Source organism: Lissotriton vulgaris, chromosome 9 (genome assembly GCF_964263255.1).
Source record: "Lissotriton vulgaris chromosome 9, aLisVul1.2, whole genome shotgun sequence".
Classification (NCBI taxonomy): Eukaryota; Metazoa; Chordata; class Amphibia; order Caudata; family Salamandridae; genus Lissotriton; species Lissotriton vulgaris.
The window spans coordinates 1,081,189,944-1,081,213,503 of NC_141697.1; positions in this window are offsets into that span (position 1 = coordinate 1,081,189,944).

Here is a 23,560-nt window from a genome sequence, read left to right on the forward strand (position 1 = left end):
AAGGGATAGAGCTTGATTGTAGGAAAGTGCCTTTTCTGACATGGTTAGTACCCAATTTTACTTGACGCATGATGTGATATCGAACTGCAAGGGCCCTAGGTTCCTACTAACTGAGTTCCCAGTGCTAGATCTCTATCCCAAAACTGTACCATGATTGACAGAACTTCAGCCACCCCTCTAAGTCCCCAGTAAATGGTACCCAAGGTACCTAGGTCATGGGTATCGAAGACGGTCCACTGCTGCAGCATGAATTGTGCCACTCCAGAGAACCCTCACCAAGATCCTGCAAACTGCCATTGCAGGCAGTGTGTCTTAGTGTAGCGAAAACCGAAGGGTCAGCATGGCACACATTCCTGTGTGCCATGCCCTCATACACTGCATGAGATAAAGGTAAGTCACTCCTACTGCAGGCTTTTCAGCCCCAAGGCAGGGTGCACTATACCTCCTGTGTGGACATAGCTGCGTGAGCAGATGTGACCCTGCAATATCTGAGCCCTTCTTGGCTACTGTAAGTGCACAGGGAAGCCATAGAGAGTACATGGGCTGGGTACTTGTCATTATGAGTTTCCTAGCATCATGATGGCTTCAATGTACCCTAAGATGTTTGGTATCAAACATCTTGTCTCAATACATCCTCACTGATGCCAGTGTTTGATGTATTAATAAATGCACACAGGAGATCCTTTAAAGGGTCCCCTGAAAACCTACCTCTGGTGTGGTCTCAAATTAGTCATAGCCAGCCTGCCACCACCAAATATATTTCTGACCTCAGAAACAAAGCCTGCTCCGGGTGGATCCAGTTAGCCTTGGATTCTACTAAACTCTCTGGACTCTGGGATGCGCAACTCGGCTACCTCAATTTAAAAATTTAGTCTGGATAAGCATAAAACAAATTTCCTTATTGGAGGGCAAAGCGAGCTTCTCGGAAAGATCTAATACCTGGATGACCCTCAGTTCCTTTAAATCACTTGCCCCACAACCATACTTTAATCAGGCATGTCCTGGGGCCATAAACATGAATTTCCTAAGGTACAGACTGAGAATCCTTCCATGCACCCAGCATTTACCACCATGGCTGAGGATAAAAGGGCAAGATACTTGCAGGCTGTGCAACATCAAGAATGGCCATATTTTTCACTTAATTTGCCTTTGCGAAGAACTGCACCAAGCACTGCAACAATTCCTAAAATAACCTTTTAAACAGAAAAGTATCCATAATAGGAGGCAAGCAGTGCTGGCCTGCTTAAACCCAGAAAATACTCAACTGAACTGTAGACTGGTGAAATTCCTGAGGATGGCTGAACAAAAAATGCCAAAAATACTAAAGAATGATTTGCAAAGTCCACCACTGCGAAGCAGACTAGCAGATGGGTAAAAGGCTTTAGCGGAACCTCATCAAGGATGCCTAGCAGCAGCAGAGGGATAAATCTTGCAACACGCAGAGCCAATTTGATCAGACAAATGGGCAAGCAGGGCTGGAATAAAGATTTTCTGAGACAAACAAATGTCAGCATCCAGCGATCCATCGACTTTACTTAACTAGCACAACCTAATTGTGATTTTAACTGCAATGAATTTTCCATCTTTGGCTTTTAAACGGTTTTAATGACGATATCTTATGAATTTTGTAGTGTTGCTATTGCAATGGTTTTAATTAACTATGCAAAAATAAAATAAACTTAAACTTGCTCTGGGCGGAGGTGCTTCACACCTCCTCCAGGCCAGAATGATCTTCCAAAGGCGAATGCTGCCTTTGAAATGCAGATCAGGCTTCCCCGGATAGTGGGGAATGCCAATCCCCTGTCCTGCTCTGAATTTGATGGGAGGGCAGGTGGGAAAATTAGTTAGAAGAGGAGTGTCCACATACAGCCAGCACCACCCCTTAGGTGTGGTAGGAAATGTGAAATCCTCTCCTAAAAATCCACCATCTTGGGATGGTGGTAAAACATGTATTAGGTCTAGGGTAGTGCCCCTTCCCACTGCAAGGGGCCACTTAGAGGGTCTAGACACCCTAAAGGGAGGTAGCCTATTGGCTACTACCTGTTTCCCCCTTAAACGCCTCTAAATTTAGTATTTAGGTGGTATCTCTTGACCTTGAACCTTTGATTAGACTGACAAGAAGAAGACACAGACAACGAAGAGTTGCTGCCATAGAACAGAAGGCTGCTCAAGAGAAAATTGATGCCAACGCCTGCCTGCTGCCTCAAGGACTCAACAATCATAGTTGTGCAATCTTGTCCTGAACCTGTGAAGACTCCAGCCTTTATGAAATCACCATGTACCTCCCTTGGAGTGAAGTAACACTCCCCTGCACATCGCAGGAACCAATCCTACTAAGTGGGATTTGTTGACTTGCTTTTTTCTGGTGACCAGAAAAGGTACATCAGCTCCGAATGGTCAGATCTGTCTCCCCACCAAGTTTGGAGACACCAGGACCTACTGGAGTTGCACCGTACCAATACCCAGGGTTCCGGATCTCCTTCAGCAAACAGCAAGACGAAGAGTCCATGCTGGACTCCAACTACCCCAGAAGTAAGCACCTCTTTAGGGAGATTGAGACCCCTGAGACCCACACTGTGAGTGGCCCAGCTGTCTTGAAATCGCCTCTCCAAGTTGCCTGATCCTGACCACAAGGACATCCTGATGCCTGGCGCCCAGCTGAATGCTCTGCACCCAGCCCAACGGTGACCCAGCCGTGCTTCCATGGTCCTGAGATCCATGCAACTGACTCCTTTGAGTGGGACCCACCGACATTGCTTTCAAGTCCTCCTGTGCAGTGTATTTACAGGTGGCCCCTTCCTCATAGTGTGCCAGCAATCATCCCCCTCAGCTCCCTGATCCCGTCTGAATCCGGGATGTTCCTGAACTTCTGCTGCTGGAACTTTGGACCTGGTCCTGCTATTGACCTAAATTGAGAAGGCGAAATTTGCAAACACATTGCCTGATTTTATGTGTATTTTTCTGCTTTTCCCCATTGAAGTAAAAGGTGTGTAATTGCGCACAAGTGGTATATTTTTTCAACTCTTTAGAATCATAACTTTGAGAGTCCTTACTGTATCTCAAAGTTCTTGATTTTAAAAATTACATAAAAATCAATACTATTTATATAAATTTGTCTTGGATTTATTCTTGAGTGTGTGTCTCATTTATTGGCTCTGTGAGTACAACAAATGCTTAGCACTATCCTCTGATAAGCCTAACTGCTTACCCACACTACCACAAATAGAGCATTAGTATTATATACTTTTGCCTCTGTAAATCAATAAGGGAGTCACGGCACTCTCTGTAAAGTGCCCTTCCTTTTAGCACATTATATAGAGTGCCAGCTTGCTACATTGATCTCTTTGCCAGAGTCATTAGTATCTTGCAATACGCCTCTGATCTACAAATGCTTACGGCCTACATTTCTCTTAGACTCATTTTGTCTTATGAGTTCAAAGGTATATTGAGGTCCAGGCATGGCTTGAAGAAGGCGAATGCAGCTTGTGACAAAAGAGCAGATCAGCTGTACACTTTCCAGTCACACTTCTTGGTTTGGAGCTTGACACAGCTCATTGGAGATGTGGAATCTGGTGATTCTGGCAGTCTGCTTGGCTTTTTCTCAGCATGGCTATGACATTTTCAACCATTCCATTAGACTAAAGCCTGAGGTTAGACTCTTGTAGTGAAAAAACTCCATAAATTCTGCAAACTCCTTGCATTTACTGCCCTTACAAGTTGAGACAATGTCAGATTTTATAATAATGGGGATCCCAAAAGTTGGGAATATATTGTTCAAAGCTGGAACAACCACATCTTCTGATAAGTAGAGAACATCCACAACCTCAATGCTATATTGTAAATGCCTCATTTTTGTCAAGGAATTATTGATGCATGGTTTTTGGTCCAAAGAATGAAATGACAACTTTTCCCCAGATTCCCACAGTAAATTTGATATTAGCAGTGGCTTGAGAGGCTTGACAAATGTGCAAGTCCCAAGCATCTCCACCAGTTTTTCTAAGGCCCCTGTGTTTCTATAACGGCACAATGGCCATCTCTTCAGTCTGTCCTACAAAATGTCTTCTAAGTACTCGAGAATGCCAATGTAAATTTCTCTGAGAATAAACCCCTTTATGTGATCTGCAAGGTCATCTTGCACATGCCAAAATGTAGACAGGTTCATGCATGCTACAACACACCTGTTCTGCAATTGCCTACCACATCACAGATACTTAAACATGTAGGAAGACACCTCGACCACTGTTTCTAGTAACATGGCCTTCTCTTCAACCATGTAGGTGTACACCACTTGACAGGGTTCAACCTCCGATTGAGAGCTCCTAATAAATGTTTTGTGAGGATAAAAGCAGGGATCTTGTTTATGATTTAAAAAGGTATTGTGTTTTATGGAGTATGTACTGTATGTACCGTGCTTTTGACTTGCACGTTGAATAAAGCTTGTTGGATTGGATTGGATTTAATAATAAATAAGGGTGTAACCAAGATATCTCGTTTTTTTGAACGAGCAACCTGGCCATGGTTAAAAAATAGAAGTATACTGGATGTTTTTCTGAAAATAATGTTTCAAACATCTATTAGAAATTTGCCCACGTTTCAGTCGCTAAAATAGCCCAAACAGATCTCCACTTTTTCCAAGGCTCATCTAATCTCTATCTAACTCAGAGGTCTTCAAACTTTTTGATGCCGAGACCCCCTTGTAAAACCTTTTTAGGCGTAAGGACCCCCTTCCGACAAAAGATTCTAGAAACTGGTACTCCTCATCATAAACAACTATCGACAACCATAAATGCGCCTGTTAGACCTCATCACATCCATCCATCCATCATTCATCCACCCACACTTCCACACATCCATCCATCCTTCATTCATCCACCCTTTCATCCTTTCATCCATACATCCATCCATCCTTCATCCATCCATCCTTTCATCCTTCCATCCATACATCCAACCTTTACCTATCCACCCGTCCATCCACACACCCACCTTTTCACACATCCATCCATCCATCCATCATTCACCCATGAAACCTTTTATCCATCCATCATCCATCCACCCTTTCATCCTTCCATCCATACATCCATCCTTTACCTATCCACCCGTCCATCCATCCACCCATCATTCTTCCGCCCACCTTTTCACACATCCATCCATCATTCATCCATGCAACCTTTTATCCATCCATCCATACATCCATCCTTCATCCATCCACCTTTTCATCCTTCCATTCATCCTTCATCCATCCACCCTTTCATTATTCCATCCATATATCCATTCACCCTTTCATCCATACATCCATCCTTCATCCACCCACCCACCCTTTCATCCATCCATCCACCCACCCTTTCATCCATCCATCCACCCTTTCATCCATCCATCCACCCACCCATCCATCCATCATTCATCCCCCACCTTTTCACACATCCATCCATCCATCTTTCATCCATCCACCCTTTCATCCTTCCATCCATCCATACATCCAATCTTCATCCATCCACCCTTTCATTATTCCATCCTTATATCCATCCACCCTTTCATCCATATATCCATCCTTCATCCACCCACCCTTTCATCCATCCATCCACCCATCCATCATTCATCCCCCACCTTTTCACACATCCATCCATGCATCCATCATTCATCCATGCAACCTTTTATCCATCCATACATCCATCCACCCACACTTTCATCCTTCCATCCTTACATCCATCCTACATCCATCCACCCTTACATCCATCCATTCACCCATCACTCATCCACCCACCTTTTCAAAAATCCATCCATCGTTAATCCATGCAACCTTTTGTCCATCCATACATCCATCCCTCATCCAAACTACCCTTTCATCCTTCCATCCACCCTTTCATCCATCCATCCACCCACCTTTTCACACATCCATCCATCCTTCATCCATCCATCCACCCTTTCATCTTTACATCCATCCACTCATCATTCATCCACCCACCTTTTCACACATCCGTCCACCCTTTCATCCTTCCATCCGTCCATCCATACAGCCCCTTTCATCCATCCAACCATCCATCATCCATCCATCCACCCATCATTCACCCACCTTGAGGGCTTGTGGGACTTGAACCAAGGATTGTAATGTCCTTCTGCTGTCCTTCTGCTGTTTACTGTGTATTTGTAAAGCGTTCTGATACCTACTAAACTAGTGCTATATTAAAACTAAAAATAAACCCACAGCTAAGTCCATTGAACTCAAAGGGCTACCGCCTCCTCCCCCAGCCCCCCCCCCCCCGCCCCCCCAGCTCGTGTATGTCAGCCCTGTTGAAACAGCTTGGGCACACACAAAGGCACACCAGAGTACTATCATAGGTCTTTAAAAGACCTTTACTTGTTAATGAGGCTTTGATGTGTTTCACACCTCGGTGTGAATTAGGCGGCCTCCGCCATGAGCACCCTCGATCAGCCTGACGCCAGGAACTGCACTCTGGCAGAATCTGCGACCCCCTTCCCAGGACTTCACGACCCCCCTGGGGGTCGCGCCCCACAGATTGAAGACCTCTGATCTAACTACAGAAAAAATGCATGCAATCTATGAGAGGCCTAAGGCACTTCTACCCGTTTTTCCTCGATATATAAATTACTCTATTTTGTGCTTTATTTCTTCTTCATTGGCATGGGGAGAGGGGGGCACTTCCCTGTAATCGCACATTTCCTCAAGGAGAAAGTGCTGCTTTCTGAGCTATTTATCCCCAACTCAGCCCTGCTGGACACTCAGGGGCAGATTTACAAGCCCCTTGCTCCACTTTTGCGTCACTTTTCCCATGTTGAAAGTGACGCAAATGTGGAGCAAGGTGCTTGTAAATCTGCCTCTCAATATTCTGGCTTTGATGCTGTGGTAACTTAAGATTTCCCACTCAATATTCTGCACCTACACATAACCCAGTTTCTTGTATAAGCCTGCAGACACCCCTGTGGCATCCTCCTCCAACTCAAATATAATGCTTCTCATGCCAGCCCTCTCAAAGTGTCTTAATAGACTGTCCAACAGTTCTCTTTGTCAATCCCCAGAGCATAAGTGCATATTACCAAATCTTAAAACCAACAGTAACTGTGAGGCCTTGGTTGTTGGTTCTCCAAGGTATAATGCGGTGGGAGGCCCTTGGCAGCAAGAGGAGCAGAATAGGCAGCAATAGCATGGCCACTGGCACCAGCAGTCTTACTGTAAGAACGGGATACCGCAATATGAGGCTTATATGATTTATGAACTATATCAGACAAAATCTCCCACAAATCCCGAGCAACAAAGCAATGCCTGTAACGCTCAAACCTCAGTAAAGAGGAGGAGAGTCCATACACCCATGAAGGCGGACCTTACCTCATCACCTGTGTAGCCTATAAGATATGACAGACACTGGTTACATGAAAACAATTTTGCTTGAACAAAACCATCAACTGAGGGGGCGTGGCTTAGCGCCCAACGGCGATGGCGGCGCATGGGTGAAGCTCCTCAGCGGTTCCAGGGGACGCACCGCTTCTAGACCGTCTCTTCCTGCATGAATGTTATGCCGCCCTGCCGGAGCACTCCAGACCACCGCCACGACGTCCCTGAATGCTTTCTGTGATTCTGTGACGGAGTAAGTTGCTTCGTTCTGACCGATGACGCGGCCGCCATTTTATATGCCTGGTGCGCTTCCTTCCGACTGCCGGTACCTGGAATCCTCGATGTAATTTTACTAATTTTTTGCCTCGCATTCCCATGAGACTTTGCAACCACATATTCTGTGACATCCACATCCTTCTCCTACCTCCTGGTTGCCCAAATTGCTGCCGCCTCACAGATGCCCCCGGCCGCCATTTTGAGGTGCTGTAAGTCCTCTAACTCTACAATGTGCTGCGGTGTATGAGGCTTTGAGGAGTTTAGAAGCAGTTTACCATGTGTTTTAAATACCCTGGCAATGCTCTTGATCCTGTTGATAATTGGGTGAACCACAACCCTTTTCTTCAGTATGATGTGATGCCTCAGCTCTTCTTCGTCTTTAGACGTCCCTCAGCTGAATTCAGGTGTGCTGGTCGTTGCTGCTGTTATTTTCACAGCCTCTTTTTTTCCTTGGCTTGGTCAGAGGTGTAATTCAAGCCTCATGTGCTTTGCATGGTATTTGGCACTATATGTACACTAAACCCGTGTTTTACAGGGTGCCTTAACTTTGTGGCTTACTGCGCCTGATTTTGCTAGCTTACTTTGCTATATATGCTCATCCTTGCCTCTGCCTGGCCCAGGTGTATGTTGTCAACTTTACTTTGTGCATCCCAGCCTCGTCTTATCTGCTGCCTAGCGTATGTGCGTGTTTGGTACATCTACTAATGGACCTTATTGGATGACAAATACGGTCTATCCTTCACGTGCATAATAAATCCTTTTGCACCTGCGGAGATCTTCCAAGTGACATTTATATTTCGTGATTGCTGCACCCTATCATCTTCTTTATGAGTAGGCTTAAGTCCATATCACACCTGCCTTCCACAACTAAGATTGCCTACGTGAAGAAGTCCAAAGTCTTTTCAGCTTTCTCCAAACTAGAGGACTCCTTTGACTCGTCGGGTTCCGACACAGTAATGGAATCTTCTCAGCCGACTCCAGGGAAAACCAACGTCAAAAGACTAAAAAAGGACCCTCCCTCACCACTCAAACAAACTCCGCCTGTCTCGATGAAACTCCTGTTGGAGGAGATAAGATTCTGGAGGAAATTGGGACCTTGCGTCCCTTCATGGAGGAAACCAATGTCAAGCTTCAGGCGCTCACTGAGAACTGGTCACAGATCGAAACAAGGGTTTCCACAGTTGAACACTCTGTTTCGTCTCTTCAGGAAACCTGCTCCACAGTAACTCACCTGAATTCCCAAGTGTCCTCTCTTCAAAGACAGGTGGAGGAGTTAGAAAACAGGAAAAGACATAATAATCTTCGCATCTACAGCCTGGGGGAAGGTCTTGAGAGCTCAGATCTACTTGCCTTCTTTAAGTCCTTTCTTCCTAAATTGTTTCGTCTTCCAGAAGGTACTAACCTTAACATCCAACGTGCTCATCGGCTGGGGCGCCCGCCCTCATTGGCTTCCCCCTCACAAAGACTGAGAGGCGTCATCCTTTATTTTTTGGAGTACACTGATCTTCTGAAGGTTCTGGCGGCTGCCAAATCTGCCCCCAAGTTAACATGGTCCGGGACCACTCTCTTTTTTGCCCAAGATTACGCGAAAGCTACTGCGAATCGCCGAAAGGCCTTCCTGAACTTGAGAGACGATCTTCGTTCGATGGGTGCAAGATATGGCATCTACCATCCCTGTTTGTTTAAAGTCACCTACAACAACAAAACTACCACCTATGACGACCCAGTACACCTGCAGAGCTTTATCAACGCTCATAAGACTTCTGCCATGGATGCTTCTGGGTCCTCTTCTTCCGCTCCGGGTTGAGCTGCCATGTTTTCATAATGTTGCTGCATTTTGTTCCTCCTTCAGGTATATAAGCTCTTGTTATCTTCATTGTTACTTCTCTAAACTGCATTGATATTTACTGATGTTTATATTTCTGTTACGACTTTTGTCTATAGTTCACCTTCTCGTTCTCTCTCTTCACCCACGCAGGAAGCTCTCTTCCTGCTTGAAGATGTCTCCCTGGTTCCTCGTCGAGCTGACCCTGGATGTGTTGCCTCACCCGTGTGGTCCTAACCCCCCCGGTTCCTTCTCGTTTTTTTCCTTTTGTAGGTATGTTTCTCGGTTACCTCCTCCTTCTGTTCGCTGTTTTGACTTGCTTTTCTTCCCCTTTCTCTTCCTTCCCTTGTCAGTACATGGGTGATGTTTTTTCTTACATGGATTTTGCTCTTCTTTCACTTCTCTCTTTCCTCATTGTTGCCCTCTTCTCCCTTTTCCTCATGTTCACTTCACTTCTTCTTCCCTTTTTTTATTCTATAACCTTTGTCCCATCTTCCTCTTTCTTCTTCTTCCCTCTTGATCTTCATTCTTTTGTCCTCTTTCTATTCTTTCTCATGGGTTTCTTCTTGGATTCAACATATTGTGTTTATTTCATACTGCTTTATATAATATGTCATTGAATATAGTTTCATGGAATGTTAAGGGTATTAACTCTCCAATCAAACGTCAGAGAATCTTATCTCACTTAGCTAAATTGAATGTGGATGTAGCGTTCCTTCAGGAAACTCACCTGTCTGATACGGAATCTGCGAAGCTTAAGAGAGGATGGGTGGGTGAGGTTTTCTTTTCACAGGGTGATGGTAAGCGAAATGGTGTGGCAATTTTATGTCGTAAATCCCTTCCCTTCATTCTCATTTCCCAAGAGTCGGATACTGATGGTAGATGGACGCATGTCAGACTATCTCTTAGAGATGTTCCAATCTCTCTCCTTAATGTCTATGCTCCTACCACTGGTGAACCTCTTTTTTGGGCTACATTTTCTCAACATATTACCCGTTTTGTGGATGATAATTTCATACTAGCTGGGGATTGTAATCAGCCCATGGACCCTTTTGTTGAGAGACACACTGAGGCCCATTATGTCCCCAACAAAACGCACAAGCTATTTACTCAGGCTATTTCCCAATATAACCTTATAGACACATGGCGACTATGTAATCAGACTCTAAAAGAGTTCACCTTTTACTCTCCCTCCCACCACTCCCAGTCACGGATTGACAACATTTTTGTTTCACATAATATTGCCCAAACTCTTACTGCCGCCGATATTGGCCCGATTTTGTTATCAGATCATGCTCCTGTTTTAATAAGTATTGACTTACTCCCCAAAATTGCTGGACCCAAACAATGGCGCTTTAATATTACTCTTCTCTTAGACCCTAAATTTACCACCTCTTTTACTGCTTGTTTTGATGAGTTTTATCTGTTTAATGATACTCCTTCTATGCCAGAACACACTATATGGGATGCTTTTAAGGTTTCAGCCCGAGATTTTATTATCTCTTATGTGGCAAAAAAACGCAAAGCTGCTCGTACATTTACTAGAAACCTTCTTGGTGACATTAAGAGATTGGAACACGCCTACTATACCTCTCACTCGCAGGATAGCCTGACAGCTCTTGTCGCTGCCAAGGTAAAGTTTAATGAGAAATCTACAGGAGATGCTTTGTTGTATTTGTTGAAATCTAGCGCTAAATTTTATGGTGGTAGGAACAAGGCTGGGAAAATTCTTGCCAACTATTTGAAGGTACGGCACGACAAATTAAACATTGAATCCATTTACGACTCCACCTTTGTTCTCAAATACAAAGACAATGACATTCTCGAAGAATTTTCCCTTTTCTACAAAACTCTTTACTCTTCCGATAGCCAGCCCACCCCTCAATCTCTCACACAATTCTTTTCTACTATCCAAAAGCCCAGGCATTTTCCCCTTGACCTCTCCCATCTGGAATCTGTCATTACTCAGAAGGAACTGCTCACGGCACTCAAACAGCTTAAATTGAACAAAGCCCCTTGCCCAGACGGTTTTACTGTCGAATTTTACCTTCATTTTTCAAAATTACTTATCCCTAAACTCCATTCTCTTCTAGACACATTTGCAACTCTTGGTAGTTCCTCAGGCTCCTTTTCCGATGCCCACATCTGCCTGATACCTAAAGAAGGATCCCAAACATTGCAAAAATTATAGGCCTATTTCCCTAGTAAACATCGATTACAAAATTTTCACTAAGTCACTAGCGCCACGATTAGACCTTTTGCTTCCTGACCTGTTGGGTGAGGAGCAATCTGGCTTCGTGAAGGGTCACTTCATCACTGATAACACCAGACTTTTATTTAACATTATATCAAAGTCCTCACGCCTCCAACATCCCCTTGCAGTGATTGCCTTAGACGCTGAAAAGGCATTTGATAGGGTCAAGTGGTCTTACCTCTTTCATACTCTTGATTGGTTTGGTTTCCGTCCAAATTTATTTCCTTGATTTCCCTGTTGTACTCACATCCTCGCGCAGCAGTTTGTGCAAATGGGCAGTTCGAACTTTGACCTTGGCAGAGGAGTTCGCCAGGGCTGTCCACTCTCCCCCTTTCTTTTTACCTGGCTTTAGAGCCTTTTTTTGTCCAAACTCCGTCAGAATCCCAACATTCAGGGTTTTCAGACAACACATTCAACAACTTGCTGCCTATGCAGATGATATTTTACTCTTCATCTCCAATCCCACAACCTCGATTCCCGCTTTTTTGGAGGAAGTACGGAACTATTCCCTGATCTCTGGATATAAACTTAACAACGATAAGTGCGAGATCCTACCTCTGACCAAGTTCACTTTTAAACCTGACTTTAGCGCCTCTAATTTTACTTGGAGCTCCTCAAATATTAAGTATCTAGGGGGCATATTATCAAGAACAGGCGATAAAATTATCGCCGCTTTATCGGCAGGAAACTGCCTCTAAAGCGGTGATAATTGGCTTGATAATATGCCCTTGTGAATTCCCATAGAAGCCCAGGTTAACATCAGAACCTGGGCTGCTATGGGAATTCACAAGGACATATTATCAAACCCATTATCGCAGCTTTAGCAGCAGTTTCCTGCCGATAAAGCGGCGATAATTTTATCGCTGGTTCTTGATAATATGGCCCTAGGTCTGCACATTACTCCCTCTATCCCAGGAACCGTCTCTCTCTGTCTGAACAAATCATCCAGAAAACATCAGACTTAACAGCCAGATGGCACCCTCTCTACCTGTCTTGGTGGGGTCGCCTTGACACAATTAAGATGATGTTATCCCCTATTATTCTTTACACCATTTCCAATATTCCCGTCTCCATACCTTCTAAATATTTTAAGAAAATTAATTCGGTCTTGTCCTCCTTTCTATGGAATAATAAAAAATCTAGGATGTTCCTCGCCAGATTAATTTGCCCCACGTCGGAAGGCGGAGTTAACTTCCCTGATTTCCCAGATTACCAAAAAGCTTTCCTACTGCGCCAGGCTTCCTTTTGGTTAAAAGACCCTACCTCCCTCTGTCCCTTATGGGCTAAGGTCGAGCGCCTTTTCCTATCCCCTTTCTCCCTTGCTGAATATCTCTCTTTCTCGCGCAAACCCTCTTTGATCCCTACCCCCATCCATAAATTTACCACAAAACTCCTTTTGTCTTCCAATCCTCTTCCTCCTGCTACTATTGCTGATTTCTTATCTTCCACTATCTGGCATAATGCACATCTCCTAATCCACAACAAGCCCTTTTATTGGAAATCTTGGGGACACAAGGGACTGATCTGGCTATCACAGTTATTCTCGAAGTCTGCCTTTCTACCCTTTTCAACTTTGTGCTCTTCCTTTGATTTACCCACATCCTTTGCTCCCAAATACATTCTACTTAAAAATGCAGTGATGTGATCTATACCCGCCTCTCACAAGCACAGACTCCTTCCTCTTCCCTCACCCCAGATTCACGACTTAAGTCCTTCCTGCACACCACGTCCAAAGCATCTACCATCTACAAATTTCTCCAGGCCAATGATTTCATTAGGCCTAAGTCTAAAGTGGAAGAGCAATGGGAACACGACTTTGCTGTATAATGGCCCATATCCGTATGGGATAAGGCATGGACCAAAGTTTGCAAATCATCTAGAGCGGCGTCTCTGAGGCAAACTATGTTTTTCATATATAATAGGTTGCTCCACACGCCCCTTACCCTAAACCAGCGTTTTCCTACTGTCTCAGATGTTTGCTGGTCGTGCTCTTCTCCACATGCCACCTTGTTCCATATGTTGTTCCTTTGTAAATCTGTACATATTTTCTGTATACAGGTGTGGGCACAAATCAATGTAATCTTCCACACCCGCATCCCTTTCTCTCACACTCACATCTTCCTTGGCAGTCTTTCACCGTGTTGGGAGGGAGCGGAGACTAACGTTCGCATTGTTGATCTACTGCTTGCTGTTGCATTCCAGCAAATTACTACCAATTGGAAAGCATCATCTAATATCTCCCTTAAGGCATGGTGGTATAATGTTTGTCATAACCATAGGTTAGATACTGCTTTTGTTTTTCCCATTCAGATGGCAGCGAAACGTGCCGACTTATGGCTTCCCATTACGTTGTACTTTGAAAAATGTGCCACTCGGTTAACACACCCACACCCCGCTCAACAGGAGGTTTCTAAACCACCCTGAATGCCCTTTGCATTTCATCTCTCCTACATTATTATCTGCTATGTATACTTTGTTAGTGGACCTTGTCTTGCAGTTACTATATTCTCTATATTTGACTTTATTGCCAATGATGAAATATTGTTAATGACTTTATTGCAGTGTATTTCTTGATTGTTTTTGCTTTCTTTTTCTTTTTCCTTTCTTCCTCTGTTACCCCTGCATTGTTTATGCGCTATGTATTGATACCTTGCTTTTCAATAATAAAATTCTTTTTTGAACTTAAAAAAAGCATCAACTGAAAATTGTAACTCGAATCGATCTGGTGCATTAATAAGTGGAATGCATTTTAGTTGAGACGGTCTCTTCATGCTAACAACATCAGCCTGGATGTCCAGTTCAATCTGTGCCAGGCTTCACACTGACTGCACCCACGCGCCAGCTTCCTGTCTCGTGCTGGAGAATATATGCATCAAACATTGAGCACAAGGACGTCAAGAGCTAGGCACTACCCAGTACGGATTGACCTCTTTGTTTGAGGACATGGAGGAACTGATCAACCATTTCACGGTTTGAGCTGATTTACTCGGCTTTCTTAATTTTAGCTTTAAATGCGGCTTGGGCTCGGCCCTTCAATTAGATAATATGATTTGTCAGGTTCTGCACGATACTGCAAACCCTCGGGGCAAAATATGCTAAGATTCTAGTTGTCTGGGAAGCCTAAAGAGTGTTAGATCAGATACATTTATAACAATATCTTGAGGGCATTTCCTTATTAAATTGAAATGAAGTCTTTCAACACTTACTTCTAAACATGTTTCAAAAGATATTCTTGATAAAAACGCATCACTGAGCAGTAACTTGCCTTAAATAAGGAAAACGTCTGGCTTACAAAAGTATTGAGGTCATTTAAGTCTTATACAAAATCCTAGCAAGAAACTGATAATAAATTGTTCTCCCAAGCTGATTTAAGAATATTTCTGCAATGCAATCACAAGAGGTTTATATTTTCTTGAAAGGTTTTCTCCACTCATTTGCTGTGGACAATTTTATTTGACAAATCAATATTTAGATAAAATTTTAAAGCAGGTTTAATTTGTTTAAGAGCTTACATTTTGTATTGTATGTTACGATGCTGCATAGATCAAGGTCTAATTAAACTAATCATGACTGAAAACACGATATTTCAGCTTCCCACAGTGGAAGACTACACAGGCAACATAATTTAGGACAGCAAATCTGTGTGACATGTGGTCATACATTGATCAATATACTAGGGGCAGATCTACAAGGAAGTGACGCTGAGTGGCACGGCAAGCCCTTTGGCTGTGCCACGCTGCAGCACTTCCGAAGCACAGGAATGCGACATAGTTACAATAATATGTTGCATTCCTGTGCTCTCCACCGGCTTTGGCGCACAAACTGCAGCCATACGCCGGCGCAGGCATCCTTGCACCATGGAGCAAGGATGTCTGTGTCATGGGGAGATTGTTTTTGTGCAGGAAGGGGCACCTTCCTGCACAAAAACAATCACTACAGGCATTTTCCTCTTTCAATGCGTGCTTTAGAATGCAGCAAGCTTTGAAAGAGGAAAAAACGAGGACAAATTAAAACATTTCTACTCGTTTATTACTCCCTTGGGGAGGCGTAGAATTGACCCACATTTCCAGATTTACGATTCCTCGTAAATCTGGAAATGTGTCCCCTTCCATGGGTGTTGCGTGGGAACACCCACAGCAATACCCATGGAACGCTCCTTCCACGCAAAGTGCAGCGTGTGAAGGGGCCACATTTACAAGGAGATGAAAAGTCACGCAGGGTGACTTTTCCTCTCCTTGTGAATATGGAGAAGTGAAATGCGCCTCTGATACGTCACCAAAAGTGACGTACTACTGGCTCAGGAGGCTTGTAAATCTGCCCGTAGGCTTTCATGTTGCAGGTTAGCTCTTCCTATACCCTTATCGTGTGGATAAACTGTTAAATGAAGCAGATACTCATTTAAATTTAAATAGGGATCCAGATTAAAGGCCTTTCACACAACAGAGCGCTGCATCAAAAAGTTTAGTGCTGCATTGTGTGAAGGGCATAAAACAGGGCAGCACCAGATTTAGTACTAGTACCTGTTGATGACATTGCCAGGGGTGCTCAAGCAAAATATGGCTGTTCAGCTGGACGGTAAGTATCATGTTGTAGCAGAAAGTTGGTATAGCAGTGTATAATTTTAGATTGAACCAAGAGGTACACAGACCAACACACATTCCTGAGTGTAGAGAACAGGACAGGTGTCAGACATGAAAAATGTGTGATTTAGTAAAACATATGTTTCATGTAGGCATACCATAAGAAATATAGCACCTGACTCTTGCCTGTGGCTGCTTTTATGTGGTGTTTAAAGTTGGGGCAAAGCTAGTCAAGTCAAGTCAAAAGATTTATATAGCGCGCTACATACCCAGAGGGTCTCAAGGCGCTTGAAGAAGGGTGAGGAGTTACTTGTCAAATATCCACGTTTTGAGTTGTTTTCTGAATGCTAGGTGGTTCTGAGTAAGGCGAAGGTCAGTGGGAAGTGAGTTCCAAGTTTTAGCTGCTAGGTAGGAGAAGGATCTACCTCCCATGGTGGTTTTGTTGATGCGGGGTACAGTGGCAAGGGCTTGGTTGGAGGATCGTAGCTGGCGGGAGGGGGTGTAGAAGGATAGTCGTGTGTTGAGGCATTCGGGTCCGATTTCGTAGAGTGCTTTGTGTGCGTGAGTTAGGAGTCGGAAAGTGATCCTCTTATTGACGGGGAGCCAGTGGAGGTTTTTCAGGTGATCAGAAATGTGTTCTTTACGCGGGATGTCTAATATGAGCCTGGCTGAGGCGTTCTGGATGCGTTGTAGTTTTTTCTGGAGTTTTGCGGTGGTGCCGGCGTAGAGGGTGTTTCCGTAGTCCAGTCGGCTCGTGACCAGAGCGTGGGTGACTGTTTTTCTAGTTTCGGTAGGGATCCAGCGAAATGTTTTTTTGAGCATGCGAAGAATGTTGAAGCAAGATGAAGAAACGGCGTTGACTTGTCTGTTCATCGAGAGTGAGGAATCCAGGATGACGCCCAGGTTCCGTGCGTGGTCCGTCGGGATGGGTGCTTTTCCAAGGGCCTCTGGCCACCAAGAGTCGTCCCAGGCGGAGGGGGAGGAACCTAAGATGAGGACTTCTGTTTTGTCTGAGTTCAGTTTCAGACGGCTGTGCTTCATCCATTCGGCTACTTCTTTCATTCCTTCGTGTAGGTTGGTTTTGGCCGTGTTAGGGTCTCTGGTGAGTGATAGGATCAGTTGAGTGTCGTCGGCGTAGGAGATGATGTTGAGGTTATGTTGGCGTGCGATGGCCGCGAGGGGGCTCATGTAAACATTGAAGAGGGTGGGACTGAGTGAGGATCCTTGAGGTACGCCACAGATGACTTCAGTGTCCTCTGACTTGAATGGTGGAAGGCGGACTCTCTGGGTTCTTCCGGAGAGGAACGAGGTGATCCATTCCAGTGCTTTTCCTTGGATTCCGATGTTTTTGAGGCGCTGTAGAAGGGTGCTATGGCAGACTGTGTCGAAGGCTGCGGAGAGGTCGAGGAGGATGAGGGCGACTGTGTCTCCATTGTCCAGTAGAGTTCGAATGTCGTCTGTTGCTGCGATGAGGGCAGTTTCGGTGCTGTGCTTGGCTCGGAAGCCGGACTGTGAGGAGTCGAGGGATTTGTTGGTTTCGAGGAATGCGGCGAGCTGGTTGTTGACAGCTTTCTCGATGACTTTGGCCGGGAATGGAAGGAGTGAGATAGGGCGATAGTTTTTGAGTTCGGTGGGGTCAGCTGTGGGTTTCTTCAGGAGGGCGCTGAGTTCGGCATGTTTCCAGCTTTCCGGGAAGGTGGCGGAGTTGAGGGAGCAGTTGATGACGTCTCGGAGGTGCGGTGCAATAATCGAGTCTGCTTTGTTAAAGATGTGGTGAGGGCAAGGGTCAGTGGGGGATCCTGAGTGGATAGAGTTCATCAGACGGATGGTGTCCTCAGTGGAGATTGGCTTCCAGTCATTGAGGATGTTCAGGGGGGGTGGGGTTCCTGCAGGGGATTGGGAGGGTTGGTCTCCGGGTTGGTTGTCGAAGCTGTTGTGGATGTCTGCAATTTTGTTGTGGAAGAATGAGGCTAGGGAGTCGCAGAGGGCTTGAGAGGGGGTGATGTCGGTGGAGTTGGCTGAGGGGTTGGTAAATTCCTTGACGATGTTGAATAATTCCTTGCTGTTGTGGGCGTTATTATCTAGACGGTCCTTGAAGGCTGCTTTCTTGGCATTTCGGATTAGTTGGTGGTGTATGCGGGTGGCGTTTTTGAAGGCGTCCTTGGTGCTGGTGGTTGGGTCTTTTTTCCAGGCCTTTTCGAGGGAGCGACAGAGTTTCTTGGATTTCTTAAGGTCATCGTTGAACCAGGAGGCCTTCTTGCTGCCTAGTTTGATTTGTCGTTTTTTCAGTGGTGCTAGGATGTCTGCGCTGTTGGATAACCATTGGGTGAGGTTGGTGGCTGCTTGGTCTGGGTTTGAGGAGTGGGCGGGGGGCTTTTGAAGAAGCGATGAGGAGATCTGGTCGATGGTGATTTTGTTCCAGTTTCTTTGCAGAGTGGGTTGGGGGTGGTTGTTGGATGTGGGCTTGTTGTAGGTGAAGTGAACGCAGCTGTGGTCAGTCCAAAGGAGAGCTGTGGTGTGGCTGAAGGAAACATGTTTGCTGGAGGTGAAGATAGGGTCGAGTGTGTGACCTGCGATGTGGGTGGAGGTAGTGACAAGTTGTTTAAGTCGGAGGTTTGCGAGGTTGTCCAAAAGGGTGGAGGTGTTGCGGTCGTTGTTCTTTTCAAGGTGAAAGTTGAGGTCTCCCAAAAGGATGTAGTCCTCGGAGGGGAGCGCGTGTGGAGTGATGAAGTCTGTGATGTCTTCACTAAATTGTGCGCGGGGTCCTGGTGGCCTGTAAAGGAGGGTGCCTCTGAGTGTGGTCTTGGGGTTGATGTGGATCTGGAAGTGAAGGTGTTCAGAGTTGGCGAGATTGATGTCTGAGCTGGTTGAGATGCGGATGGATTTCTTGTGGACGATAGCGATGCCTCCTCCTGTGCGGCCGGTGCGGTCCTTGCGAATGATCTTATAGCCTTTCGGGATGGCAATGGTGATGTCTGGGGCTGAAGTGGCGTTCATCCATGTTTCTGTTAGGAAGGCGACGTCCGGAGAGATGGTGTCGCCTATATGTAAAAAAAAAAAATATATATATATATATATATATATATTAGTGTACTCCTTTCGTCCCTTCAATCAGACCACTCGTTACCGCAGGAAACAGAGGAGCCAGGACCCAAGTAGATTTATTTCCAGCCACAGTCCACCATCAGCATGACGCGTTTCGATCCCGTGGGATCTTGATCACATGACGCACTACATGTTGCTGGTTTCGGTTTTAAGGCCATTTTTTTGTATTTTAAAGTGATATACACCCAAAATAAAGTGAATAAACAATGTGTAAAAATGCAATTATGTCTACAGAAAGGTTTTACCCTCCGCTATTTGAGTACTTAAACATTATGGTTCATGCTATTTTTTAAATCTGAAATAATTCTTGTTCCATGAGTATGGTCATTCTTGTACTCCCATTGTGTATCTTTGGGATATTTGTCCAGTTCATGCACAATTTAATTTGTTACATTTGTTGACGGTTTGGGTATAAATACCATGGGGAAAGGGTTCCCTCCCTCTCTACCCCGTACATAACATTACTTGCTTGAAATACTCTGATTTTCCTGAACATTTTCAGAGCTAAAGACAAATGTGCAAGAGTCGCATGATAAATAAATAAATACATAAATAGATATAAGGGGCCAACACATTGTTAGAAACACAAGATTAAAACATATTAATCAATAAAATCCAGTAGCATCTAAAAGACCCCCTTAAAATCATGCTAATTGACCTAATGTTTTTCCAGTCTTCTGGAAGTTACATAATAAATAGATGGATACAGTACTATGGACCATAAAGTGCGAATTTGAGTTTTGTAGACAGAAATATGGGCAAAATTTGCTAAAAAGTGTGAAGTGCCTCCCTATCTATGAAACTACATCTAAGCAAAGACCTGTTACCTTAAAAAACCATAAAACAATGTGTAAAATAGTGTAGAAGAATGAATTGGTGGCGGTCAATTAAAAACTAATGTTTAGGATATACTGTTATCAGCAGCTCACTTTTTGATATTGTCTTTGTGATATTAGTTTAATACTATTTTTTCCAAGGTTGATTGATTTAAAGGCAAGTGTATAGATCTTCAGTGATGTTGAGACCAATAGGGGATCTGGAATCAAGTTCTAGAATGTATTTGGTTTCTAATCGTCTCAGCGCTTTAACTCTGTCATCTCCTCTTTTTTGCAACGGTACACTGTCAATTAGAAAATACCGCAATAAATGAGGGTCTGATTTGTGCTTCTCACCAAAATGGCAGGCTCCTGGGTATAAGGGATCTTGGTTTTTGATTGCCCTTATGTGCAGGAGCACCCTCTTATGTCCCTACAGTATAGTACTGCTGACATTTTAGATTGCAAGGGCACTCCAGCGCATAAACCACGTGATCTGTTTTGCAGGTAAGTGCCTTAGTGATGAGGTGTTCCCTTTCTCCAACTGGTGTTTTGTATTTGGAGGTATTGACTCCATGTGTACAGGCCTTGCAGGACCTGCATTTGAAAAATCCCTTGCGTTGACTTAACCATGTATTGCTGGTATTGGTACCAGGATCATAATGAACTAATGAATCACTCATAGAGGGTGCTCTGCTATATGTAATAGCTGCGTTCCTGGGCAGTAAATGGCCTATTATAGGATTCCCTAAAATTATAATCCAATTTCTGTCAATGATCTTTTTATTGACTTTGCTCTGTTTGTTGTAGCTCAGAATAAATCTTAAGGTGTCTGTCTGATTCTCAGCTGTTAGTGTCAAATGAGGCCTTTCATTTAGCAAAGTGTCCTGATTGACCTTATTGCTTCTCACAATTGCTTTATCTATGCACTGGGTGGAGTACCCCCTAGCTAAAAATCTATTTTTACTAGCTAGTTGGGCCTCCCTTAGGTCCACAGTCTCACTGCATATGCGCTTTAGTCTCGGCATCTCCCCATAGGGGATGCTTTGAATGAGATGTTGAGGGTGAGCGCTGCTCGCATGTAGTACTGAGTTCCCTGCATTACTTTTTCTATGCAATTTGGTTTGAATATGGCCTTCTTTTACGTATACTTGAACATCTAGAAAGTTCACAGTTTCTGAGCTGATAGAGGCCATACATTTTAGGTTTAAATTGTTGGTATTCAGTTTGTCTATGAATTTCAATGCATCATCTTGGGTGCCCTGCCAAATAATGAAGTGGTCATCTATGAACCTAAGCCACGGTATAATGTTGTTATTTACATACATTTGGTATTGATTGCGAAGGACCAGCTCCTCCCACCAGCCCATGTGTAGACAGGCGTAGCTGGGGGAGAAGTTGGCCCCCATAGCAACCCCTTGTTGCTGTTGGTAGATGACATTTTGGAACGTAAAAAAGTTGTTTTTTAAAATGAAATCAATCATATTAGGTAGCATTGTGTTGTGTAATTCAAATTCACATGATCTCTTTGATAGGTAGTATCTAATTGCTCTGAGACCATCCTGATGTTGAATCGATGCATACAAGGATGTAACATCTAGTGTTATCATTAGATAGTTATCTTGCCAGTCAATAGTTTGTATTTTTGCCAAAAAGTCCCCCGTGTCTCTAATGTACGATGGTCATTTTTGCACAAGGTCTTGTAGAAAAAAATCCACGTATTGTGATGGTTTTTCCAAAAGGCTATTTCGAGCAGAAATGATAGGCCTCCCCGGTGGTTTGGTTGGATTTATGTGTACTTTAGGTATGAAGTACATAATAAGTGTAACCGGGTTATCATTTTTTTTAAATTTAAATTCATCCAATGACAGTAACCCCCCATTTTTCCAGGCTACCAGTTTCTTTCTAAAATCTTTGTACATGGATTTTAGCATGTGTTGGTCGCTTCGATTATAACATTCTTTATCTTTCAACTGACTCATTGCTTCATCAACATAATCTGTTTTGTTCCAGAGGACCAAATTGCCCCCTTTATCTGAATTGCGGATAATGATATCCTTGTTGTTCTTGGGCTTGGTCATAAGGTTATAATCTTGGATGTTTCTTTTGTTGTTTTTCTGTTTGGTTGAGGCACAAGTTTTGTAATTTAGTTTTTTGAGGCTAGATGTAACTTGTTCATTGAACACCTCTATGGAGTCTTTGATAGTGATGGGGTTGAAAGTTGAGGGCGATTTGAACGGTGTAGATGGTCTTTTTTGAATCACCATTGTATCGGTGTTATCTCTAATGGAGCTGCTGCTATTGCTTTCCTGGGCAAGTTCCAACAAACCATCCAATATATATATATTTTCACCTTAAATTGTCCTGTAGCAGAGGGAGCACATTTCAGTCGGTGCTCACGTCGAGACCAGGGCAGTGTCTCGCATTTTACTCCACACAAAATAATTATCGTGGCACACCTCTTGTTAGGTTTAAAGATGGTTTATTTCAGATCTTGATAACCTCCAAGGTTCACGATCTGAAATAAACCATCTTTAAACCTACCAAGAGGTGTGCCACGATAATTATTTTGTGTGGAATATATTTATTTATATAGTAGAGCAAATTGCGCAAGCGCTTCGGGAAGGCTCACCGCTTCATCCGACCTTCCGGTCTCCTCTACAGTCATTAAGATCCTTAAGTAGGATGGCAGGGAAGCTGCGGGCATCACGTTTTATTCAAATGGATGTTGCGCTGTCAGGCAAGTGTGTTTGACCTCGCCTCAGTCTCTTAGGACAGGATACATGTTCCGCCATCAAAGTGGAGCTCCTTCCGCGACCGAGGCTGGCCGCCTGAATATAGTAGAGCAAATTGCGTAAGCGCTTCGGGAGGGCTCACCGCTTCATCCGACCCTCCGGTCTGTATTTGGCTCCTCTGAATGTTCACAGGTTCCCCAGAAATTAAAATTGGGTCCGACGTGTTTCGGGGCCACAAACGCCCCTTCCTCATGGACTGTGCACAGTTCAACACCATGTTCTCTTCACGCTGGTCAAACGCATTTTAGTTTGAACAGCTGGTGTCGTCCTCCCTGAGTGGGTGGAGTCTGGCAACACCGGGACTCATGGTCAACATAGTCCTGTGAAGTGAAATAAAATAGTAACCTTGAGTAGGCTGGGGTGTCAGCACTTTCATTACAGTCATTAAGATCCTTAAGTAGGATGGCAGGGAAGCTGCGGGCATCACGTTTTATTCAAATGGATGTTGCGCTGTCAGGCGAGTGTGTTTGACCTCGCCTCAGTCTCTTAGGACAGGATACATGTTCCGCCATCAGAGTGGAGCTCCTTCTGCGACCGAGGCTGGCCACCTGAATATTAGAGC